Source organism: Epinephelus moara, chromosome 16 (genome assembly GCF_006386435.1).
Source record: "Epinephelus moara isolate mb chromosome 16, YSFRI_EMoa_1.0, whole genome shotgun sequence".
NCBI lineage: Eukaryota > Metazoa > Chordata > Actinopteri > Perciformes > Serranidae > Epinephelus > Epinephelus moara.
Window position 1 is genome coordinate 26,425,473 of NC_065521.1, and position 10,785 is coordinate 26,436,257.

The 10,785-nt window shown below is 42.7% G+C and overlaps 1 protein-coding gene across 1 annotated transcript in view; it reads right to left on the reverse strand.

Annotated features, from left to right (window-relative positions):
• Window positions 1–6,343, reverse strand: part of camkvl (CaM kinase-like vesicle-associated, like) — a 53,587-nt gene extending 47,244 nt beyond the window's left edge. Inside the window, exon 1 of the mRNA XM_050066064.1 lies at window positions 6,136–6,343. The gene's annotated coding sequence lies outside the window, so the exon portion shown is untranslated. The remainder of the gene's footprint in view (window positions 1–6,135) is intronic.
• Between the last annotated feature and the right edge of the window lie 4,442 nt (window positions 6,344–10,785).

Consider the following 10,785-nt stretch of genomic DNA (forward strand, 5'->3'; position numbering starts at 1 on the left):
GTTTACATGTCATTTTCTATATGTTCTCTGACATTTATCCTAACGATATGAGGCGGTCTTTGTGGAAAAAAAGCTTGTTTAGTGGACTAACTTTGCACTTGAAGTATGCCCATTCATTTACGTTTTAACAGGTCTGACGCTACTATGCGCCCTGGCTGTATCTAGGCTAACGGCTAACATGTTAACTATTATTTTTATGTCACTAGTCACTTGAAACAAATTTAGGACGATAGGAGACAGGTTGAAATAAACCGAAATTTCCCTTTAAGTACAGAAAATATCAGATACATTAAGACTTTTTACTCAAGTAGTATTCAAACAGGTAACTTAAGTCATTTACTGGTTCTAATTCTATACTTCTACTTAAGTTTGGTTTTCAGGTACTTCATCCACCACTGCATGGCTTTTATAGGATTTGCGGTTTCTAGTCAAGCTGCAGATCTTGTGTTGACCGGTCAGGTTGGGTTGTGGAACACAGTCATACGTGCTAGTGGTGGGGCGGGTGCAGCATTGTACGTCAGGTTCAGAAGCAGGTCTTACCCACTGAGCAAGCAATGTCTGTGGACGTCCAAGTCTAGTTGATATCACGTCTGTGGACATGATATCAACTCGACTTGGACGTCCACAGACGTTGCTTGCTCAGTGGGTACAAATGTGTAAGACTCTGACGCAAGGTCAGGCTATCAGTGGCGCTGCTTCAAAGATAAACAGATGAGTGAGTAAGTCTTCCTGCCTGCTGTGGCTCGCAATGATAGCTGGTGTTCTGTTACTACCCTGGTACCTTCCTGAAATATACCCATGTGTGCACTGTCCCTCTTACAGCCCACCTACAGCTAACTGGTGTTCCCATTTGCATATGTCTTAGATCATAACTCTCGTCTCTGAGATGATACGGCAAAATCTTCTTAAGGCATCGTACACTTGCATACCATTTTAATGAATTATACTTCCAGACAACTGTGGTTGGTCTTGCACGGAGTTATTGGGGAGTTACTGTGTCAATTTACAATTCTAACTACACGCATGCAAATTTGTGAACCACTTGCATTTATTATGTTCATGCAACATCTTTCTGAAATAATGATCCTGTGGTAAATGATGTCATAAACAAGCCAATGTATGAAAAGGTTATTGGCTTATTGAATATTCCACAACAACATTATATCAGTGGGGGGATAAAATACATGTAACTTTAAATGTTGTAGATAGATAGATAGATAGATAGATAGATAGATAGATAGATAGATAGATGCATGTTGGGGGTTCAGTAGAGGACAGAGGGCTCAGCTGGAGGAGACGGAGCAGATGAGATGGGAGCGTGTGAGAGCAGGAAGGCAGAAGATGAGCAAGGAGGGCAGGACATGAGAAACCTCTGGCACCAAACTCAGTTAAGGGAAAAAAACAAACATATGCTGTGTGTGCAGTTTATCCTGAAGCTCATGTTTATGTAACATAGGTGGTGATGTGTGAGGAAATAAGCAAGGTCTTGATTGGATTTTTTTTTTCACTCTTGGCACTGATGGCTCCACCGTCTAACCACTACTTTTGTTGCCAATGTATGCCAAGTCCTCGTCAAAAAACAACGTCATCTCCGAGCCCCCGGGGCACGTATGGATCATTACTTGCCACCAAGTATGGCGGCAGGGAGCGAACACTGTGTCACATTACACAGAGGGTTCGAAAAGTCATGTTGATGGATTGATGCACCTCTTAATCTCCTACAACCACCATCTGTAACCTATCCTGGCTGCTGTGATGGAAACTCTGTGGTTGTGGACATGGTGGTTGCAGATTGCAGCCTGGGACTCTGTTCCCTGTGCCTCAGCAGCCGAATCTCAGTGGGAAACATTCACATTCAACCACAGAAGAATCGTAGGGCGTTTACTACATCCACTGTTAATAGCTATTATGGCATACCATTACACTATAATGGAATATTGATGCCCGCATTGCACCAGCATCCACGCAAACCTGGCATTAGGTTTCCTATTGATGAAATCATAAATCTGTAAAAAATGGCTTTTATCCGCTGGGCTGTGGCCGGACACGCCACGCTCTTTCTCTCCGGCATTGACTGATCTTTCCAATAAGCAATATTCATGCTTTTTTCTTGTCGTTCAAGTTCTTTCTGTTTTAAATAGTACATTTCCTTTGTCCTCTCTGTTCAGACTGCAGTGAGTCAACTCAGAGAAATATGTGGGCTGATCGATACCGCCGATGTTACTGTAAACATGGACATCACTCGTCTCTTCCATCCTCATCCTTTCTTCTGTTTTCCCATCACACACAGGCGTTACTTGAGACCTATTTGTATTGGATCAGTGTTGTAATAACTACATACTTCACCCTCGATGAACTGTTTGATAATCAATACAAGTGATGTTGAGCGGCTGGTGGAAGTAGTCAAAACTCACTCTTCCATTTAATTGAGTTCAAAGGGTGGAAATGTGAAAGCTTATCGATCTTGGGCACTTAAAGATCGTTAATTATATAAATATGTCAGCATTTTCCTATTTACTGAATAAATCCAGCCTGCCAGTTAATTAAAACTATGTTAAACGGAGATGGAAGTCAGTGGAGTAAGTTGTTAATGATGTTCAATTTGTTCAACAACAGCTGGAGTGTGAATACCTCCACCAAAGCTCCATCTCCTCAAAATGTATTTCACCAGCAGAAAAATGTTGGAAAAGTACATGTGCTCACACAACTGAACACACACGTACAGTGTATCACCGAAACCACCTTTGTATGACTATGTGCGCTGTGTGTCGTTCAAAATAGCAAAAAATGTTCATTAAGTACCTAAATTGGGAAATTTTCTGGGTTTCACACCTGGATGACACACACGAAAAATAATAATCCTTGGCTCACAGCTTGTTCTCATTCCCAACTCATCAAATATCGTCGCTTTGTCATTGATTTCGGCGTCAGACTCTGACGCAAAAAGGCACCTTTTAGAAGAAGATATACTTTATTAATCCCTGAGGGGAAATTCAATTTTTTTCACTCTGTTGTCATACACACAGGCCTGGAATACACACACAAGCACAAACTAGACCTATACATGCATTAGGTGGAGATGTCAGAATGAGGGGGCTGCTTTGGACAGGCACCCTGGGCAGTTGGGGGTACAGTGCTTTGCTCGGGGTGCCTCGGTGCCCAGGAGGCAAACAGGCCTACCAGTCCATGCTCCATGCTAGGTCCATACAGGGACTTGAACCTATGACCACCCCCTTTTGCGGTAGTATGCTATGCCATCACTTTGTAACACCATGAGACAGCATCAGTTTGTAATGCCACCTGCAACAACATAATATAAAGAGCTGGAAAGTCTCTATAGGACTACCAAGCGGGGAGGTGGATGGGTCCAACGAACACAGGACTTTCACCCTCGAGCTCACTGTTCACTTCCTGTGTTAATGTTGAGCCAAACCATGATGTTTTCTTCTAACTCTACCCTCAACCTATGATGTACGCATATTTTGAAGAAGACTGTATGCATCTAATGAGCAGTAAACTATACATTTCCTGTGAAAACGCAAGCGCATTTTGAAAAGACACAATGCATTTAACAAGCGTAAATTGACACAGTGTGCCAGAACATCAAAAATAGACACAGGAGGATATCTAGTACATCATATTTAGATGTGAAAGCTACTGACAAAGCAGCGATATTTGGCAAGTTGGGATGAGAACCGGATGGTCTTGCATTGACTTTTCCCCCAAATCTGACTGAAATCTGTTTGCGTTTTGTTTCTCTAAGATGTGCTTCTCAAAATGGGACACAACCAAACAAACAGGACTAAATCATAAAAGCAGGTCAAAAGCAAGCAGATTTCAATCGTGACTCAACATGTTTGCTCAGCATTTAATATGTTACATAAAACCACAATCTCACAAAACTGCTTTATCAAAGTTATTATTTTACTCTAAGATGACTTACAAATCTGGCCCTCTGATAAACTTCATCCTCCAATTGTTTCTGACTAGTGAGTGCACATCAGAGGTCAGACGGCTGAAAATCTCCAAAAATGAATCCCAGACTTTTAAAAGGCAGCGGGCTTAACAGTGCAGATGAAGGTTATAACCTGAGCTGCATCTCCCATTCACACACACATACACACACACACACACACACACACACACACACAGAAAGCAAGTTGGTGACGGCAAAACATAAAGTACATGTGCACACACAACTGAACACACACGTACAGTGTATCACCGAGGCCACCTTTGTTTGATTATGTGCGTGGTGTGTTGGCTTGTCGGTTATCTGGCTTGTCCAGTGGAATAGCATTTTTTTTTGTTTTTTTTTGCCATGAACAGTACAGTACACAAATGATTTGAAAGCCTTTTGTCCTTTAGGCTGCAGCCTTTATACAAACTCTAAATGAGGTCTCCAGAGATGAGTTCAAACATAAAATACTGCAGCTTACAGGTTGGTTTACAGGACAGTGGCTGGTACAAAGAAGGCGGGGAGATAGATAGATAGATAGATAGATAGATAGATAGATAGATAGATAGATAGTGTAGGATAATGAGTGCTAAAATCGGAGAGGTGGAGGCTGATAATTGCACAGGTAACACACAGATGACTGATGCGGTTGAAACCATCATGTGACAGTGCATGTTGTGAGGCTGACAGCAAAGCAGACAGGTGTGAACTGTGCGAGCAGCGTTGTCGTTACATAAAATCAGAGCGAGCTTTTCTTCCCCATCTAAAGAGAGACTGTGTTGGGAAAACACGGGGCACAACTCTCACAAGTCAAACGAGACGAATATGTGAGAGACCACTTTTTTTTTTCTCCACACTTTTTTTTCCCCTCTCTCTCTCTCGCCTGCCCCCCTTTTGTCATCCCCAGCCTCTTTTCCTCTGCCACTTTGTTCGCTCTCTTAGTTCAGCAGCCTCCTTTAGTCTCTCTCTGGGGTGCAGTAGTGTAGTAGCCTACACTAGATTTTCTGTGATGTTTTCTCTTCTCTCTGCTCCTCTCCTCGTTTATCAAATTGCACAAGCTCATATAAAGCAAGTTAATGAGGCCAGTAGGGGGTGGACTCTGCTTTCATTGCAAAAAAAAAAAGAAATAGGATATGCGTTCTGTTGTGGCTTTGCTAAACAGTTAATCACTTTTGATGTGTTTATGTGAAACTATTCAAACTGTAAATGCACCTCCTCTGGAACCCTATGAGCAATGCTCCAAACACACAGCACGGCCCCATACTGTACATAGCACTTGAGCTCACTGTGCTATCAGTTATCTCAATAACCTAATAGCGCCAGCCTTGATTCCACATAAGCCTGCAGTCAATATGCTGACCTAGTATGGAGAAAGTAAAGTGGCTGATGCTTCTGGACTGTTTAATGCATAATTAACAAGTGCATAACTGGAAACGCTATGATGCAGCTTCACGGAATCAGGCAGTGAAAGGGAGAAGGTGTGAGGAGGAAACTGTGGACGCATTGCTTTGACTTCAGATTTCCTTCCCAAACTATCACAGACACGGTCAATAACTCTGCCAGGAGAACTTCTCAATGGGACAAAATGACTACAGTAAGTGGACCAGCTGTAATTGTAAAATTACTCACTTTAATGGGGAGCTGTAAATGTGAGGTTTCAAGTATCCTGGTGTTAAAACCTGTCACTTAAGAGAGAGTGACTACCCTCATGAAACTATCCTTTTTTTTTTTGCTGTGATGCTGCACAGGAAGCCTGGACATGACAGAAATGTTAGATACAGATAAAAACACCAAAGTACAAGGAGAAGGAGAAGTTTCGCTCCTGTGCTGCCAGGTTCCACCAGCCACACAGTCATTCATTTACACTCAAAAGCTGAACAAGTCAGTTTTCTACACCTCGCAGACGTCTAACTTTATGTTGGCACGATGTACAGCCAGACACTTTTCCCTCTGCTTTCTCTGTGCCAGTTGGGAAATGTTCACTGCAGCTGTTTTACGCGCGGCGGCCGCACAGCGCGCATCACCATCACCACCATCAGCATCAGGAGCAGCGCGGCAGAAAACATCTCTTTTATATCTCTTTATCGGCTGCTTTGCACCGCCGGCAGGGGATTAAACATCGAGTTGTTAAAGCGAAATGAATTCACCGCGCTTTGAGTTAATACAGCGTGCCTTACCTTGAGTTGTCGCGGCTTGGAGAAGTGTGGGTGCGTGTGTTTGCAGCCCCCCTATCCAAAATGGAAACTCTGGTCCTGTACTTGTCAGCTACCTAGACTCGAGGAAGAAAGGAAGAAAAAAAAATAACACTAATTGCGTTTCTTTGTTGGTGTGCAAAGAGCGTCAGAGAGGTGAACTAACCGCAGCTCCTGCTCTGGCACGACTGTCTGTTCTTCGGTGAGAATTAGTTTGCTTGTTTCTGACTGCCGCCCTCCCTCCCACTCACTCTCACTCACTCACTGTCTCCCACCAGGAGAAATAAATAATCTTTCATCTCTCTCTCTCTCTCTCTCTCTCTCTCTCTCTCTCTCTCTCTCTATCTATCTATCCCTATCTATCCCTATCTCTCTGTCTCCCTCTCTGTCTCTGTGCCTAGCAGGTGGGCATATTTGAATAATGTGAGATCATTATTAAAGGCTGCTGGAGGCCCAAATGTGTGTCCTCCTCCACCCCACCCCCTTTACCAAACCCTGCATCTTTTAATGTTTTAACAAAACTGTCACACTGTCTGTGTGTCTGTCCGTCAGAAGAGTTTCTCTGGCTGTCCGGTGTGTGTGTGTGTGTGTGTGTGCAGGCAGGCAGGCAGCGGATTGGGAGTGGTCGGGATTAAACCCTGGGATTATACCTCAACATTCATCATTTCATCTCACACACTGGATGCACGCTGGTGGACAATGACATCAGCCTTTGGCAGAGGCAGACAGACAGATTCATGTGGGTAGGGATGGAGAGAAATAGCAGAGAAGGAGAAGAAGAAATGAGAGAACTATAGGGAGAGGGAACCTTTCACCTCTTAGACTGATCCACGTGAAAGTAATGCTTCATGTAAAAATCCATCAGACTACTAGCAGGGCGTGCAGGGCAGAAAGGGTCACCGGGGTGAGATATTTCCTGGCTGAATGTGCGCGTTTGTGAATATGCAATGTGTCTGTGTGTGCGTGTGTGGTTTTTTTTTGTGTGAGTGCATCCACACAGCCAAGTCGGTGTATGTGTGCCTGCTGACAGATGGCTACTGTAATGACGCAGGAACTAACTACTGGGTTTCTATGTGTCTGTGAGGTTGCATGCTTGTGCACATGCTTGTTAGTGGAGCGTGTGTGTGTGTGTGTGTGTGTGTGTGAGATTGTGTGTGTGTGTCTTTGAGGGGGAGAGAAAGAGAGAGAGGGAGAGACGTGAATGCTTGTGTGTCTTGTGTGTGTGAGACAGAGCGAGCAAGTTGAGTTTGATGCAGAGGCAACGATATCTCTTTCCTGTTCTAACAGCCTTCTACCAAATCTCACATACGCACACACACACAAACACACAAACACACACACACACACACGCACACACACTCGCGGTTATGCCTTTTTGTCCAGGTGCTTACAGTCTATTCCTACAGACATTCACAAGAGACCTTGAGTTTGCTGCAGCTTCCATTTGCTGAAAATACATTTGTACAAAGGTAGGTGTGTGTGCGTGTGTGTGTGAGTGTGTGTGACACACAACTTGGAATAATAGAAATATCAGCATAGAGTCTAATCAGTGAAGGTTCCTTGTGGTTCTGCGCTGCTTACAGCCACCATTACAGTGCATGTTTAGGCAAATTGTCATCACAGGGTTTGCAGATAAACTTCAGCTTATCATGCATGTCATGTATGTACGGGTGGTGGGGTGGGGTCGATCTACAGCCTCAAAAATTGCTATAAAGTTGGATTTACAATGACATTTTCCAAATATGTATACACTATGTCTAAGCTTCCCAATTATATGCAGGATCAGGGCTGTTGTATTGGGCAGGATTATACTGTCATATGTTTAAAGGTGTAGATTTTAGACTTTTGTTTTGCGAAAATCAAAGACATTTACACCCTCTATTGCTGCAGACAAAACACAAACTGGTGCATAGAAATCAACCAGAATGCAGAACAGTGAGTGAAACGCTCAACATTTTCTGGCTGAAGACTCCCAGCCCCTCCGTTTCATATGTGTCCTCAATGTTAAAATGACACCCACGGCCTTGCGAGTGTTCCTGCTCTTGTGTCCGCCTCCTGTCTATTTAATAGTGGTGTATCCAGACCTTTTACGTGAGTGAAAGTACCAATGCCATGATGGCAAGAAAAAATTCCAAAGCAACAGTCCTGATACACACACACACATTTAAATATGAATAGTTTGTGTGAAATGTTGTAAACATTTACCTCAAACAAATACTTACATGAAAGCATGTGAGAAGATTAGAGGGGAAATGTCACTTTGGTGCCACTCATAGACATCTGAAACGTGACAAAGAGGCCCAAACTAGACACTTTTTTGTACGTGTCTGTATGCACTTAGCATATCGTTTTAATGTAAGATGCACTGGTCCATTTTCTTCATGTCTGATCCAATTCCAATACCTTCATTTGGATATCTGCCGATACCAACGCCAATACCAGAACTTGTTTTGCATACAATTTGCATTGCAGTTCATTTTCTCATTTAATTTAAATGTATTCCAAAGCTCTTTATTTGAACTGTAAGTTAAATAGCCTTCACATACAAAGCACAGATTGCTATGGCAACTCCTTCAATGTTTTGAAAAACTTGAACAAATCAAGTGCAAAGCCATTATCAACTACTACTTGAGTTCAAAAGTGAGTAAAGTAATGAGAGCATTTCAAAGAGTGCAATGGCAAATCGACAACTCCTTCATAAGGTTTTCAAAGTGAATATTTGAAATAAAGGTGCGAGAACTGTGTGGAGAAATAAATATCTACACTGTCACAAAACTCTATCAAATGAGTTAAAACCGCAGTGTGCAGGGCTGCTTTTTAAATCTGCCTTGTTACAAAATGGTGTGTGGGGAGGGCACCGCAAGTGACTCACCATTTGTTTAATGAGCTGCAGGACTATCACTGTAAGTAAAGTAGTAATGTGTTGTTTTTAGGTCCTAGCGTCGGACTCTCCTCGACCAAATATGTTCTGAACTTGGAGCAGGCATTCGACCTAACTAACTAGTTTCCTTGCAGCCATCCCAACACAGCCAGAAGGATGTTCTCCATGCAGGTTTATACAAAGATTGTAAAGGGATAGGCCAGCCATTGTTCGTTTAAGCTGGGCGTGGTGTCGTAAAAGTATTTTCAGATGGTAAGCGACACTTTGATGTGTTGGGACTCACTGTGCTCCTCACATGAATAGACAGGCAGACGAGCACTCCACAAGTAAATGCCAAATACTCCGTAAAACAAACATTCCCATTCAAATCAGCATGGCAGGATGGTCAGAGCGGCAGCCATTTTTATTTGTACCGTTGCCATTGCAGCTGTTGCTAACTTCCGTGTAAACCTCCGCATAAACAAGCCAACTTGTGGCAAGTCGCTCTCTCACTGAGGGGAAGTTTTCAGCAACAACTAAACAAGCAGTGGAGTAGTAAGCTTTCAAATAAGTACTCCGTTACTTTTAAAAAATATTACAGTAACTGTTATTTCTCTTTTGATTTTTTGCCATTATTGCATGTTCGTTGAAAGATTACATACTGTAGCTGCCTCCGAAGAACAAGAGAAGCAGGATTTATACTTGTGCATCAGAGTCTAAGCTGTAGCCTACACACACAGTTGTGAGCATCTTGTGCAGTGGTGTCTGTGTCCCTCTGCAGTTACACCTCCAAACCACTAGTTGGTGGGGGAGCTTCCGTGAAGTGCTGTAAAGTGTAGTTGATTCAAAATATATCCAAAACACACATTAAACATGGCTTAATAGAGACAATTTCATACACAAGTACACAAATCAGCTTCACTATAACTCACAGACAAAACATTTGTCTTTATCTGGACACATTTTCCCCACAAATACAACATGCTAATGTATTTAGCACAAGCCTATGGCATTTTACATTGTATAAATTAGCCTAGCGGCTAGCAGACTTTTCTTCTACTCATATTAAGCCAGGGACAACAGCAATATTTAACAAAGGTAACGTTACAAAATTCAGCTCCATTACAACTCACAAGTTTCACTGACAAAACAACTGTCTTATACTAAACAAACAAGCAATGAGCGGAGATTTCCTCTGCTCATATGAAGCCAGGATAAATCACACACAAGACTTAAAATGCTATTTTAGTGGAGGCTTTATTGTCTTCACAATTTATTGTTTCTTATTTGTGAAATTAAAGTAAATAAAAGCTTTGTTTCCACTGAGGGAAACGGTTTCAGCTTACAAAAATAGACAGGAGGTCTGCATCGGCACGACATGTACTAGTTACATTTCTGGGGAGGTGCACGTCAGGCTACGGCGTAGGGTACGGTTCTGCGTGGACGCAGAGCCTACACTGTAGGTGCGGCGTGGATTTGACGCAGAAGTATAAATCCCGCATGAGAGCGGCTGCTCAGCAGACAGCTGGGAGGCAGAAAAAAACAGCGAGGATAAACAGCGGGTAGATTCACATCTAACTCAGTGAACTGAGGATTTATTTTGGCCAAACCAGAGTTGGTGATAGTTTGAACAGTGGACTAACCAACTAGATGACTAACAAGACTAACCACCATAAAAGAGAGAAACTTGGATTGGTGTATGGTATTAATTTTCTGTTTAATAAGGAAAATAGGTGTAAAAATAGGCCAGAGGGAGTTCTCAGACTAGTGACGTG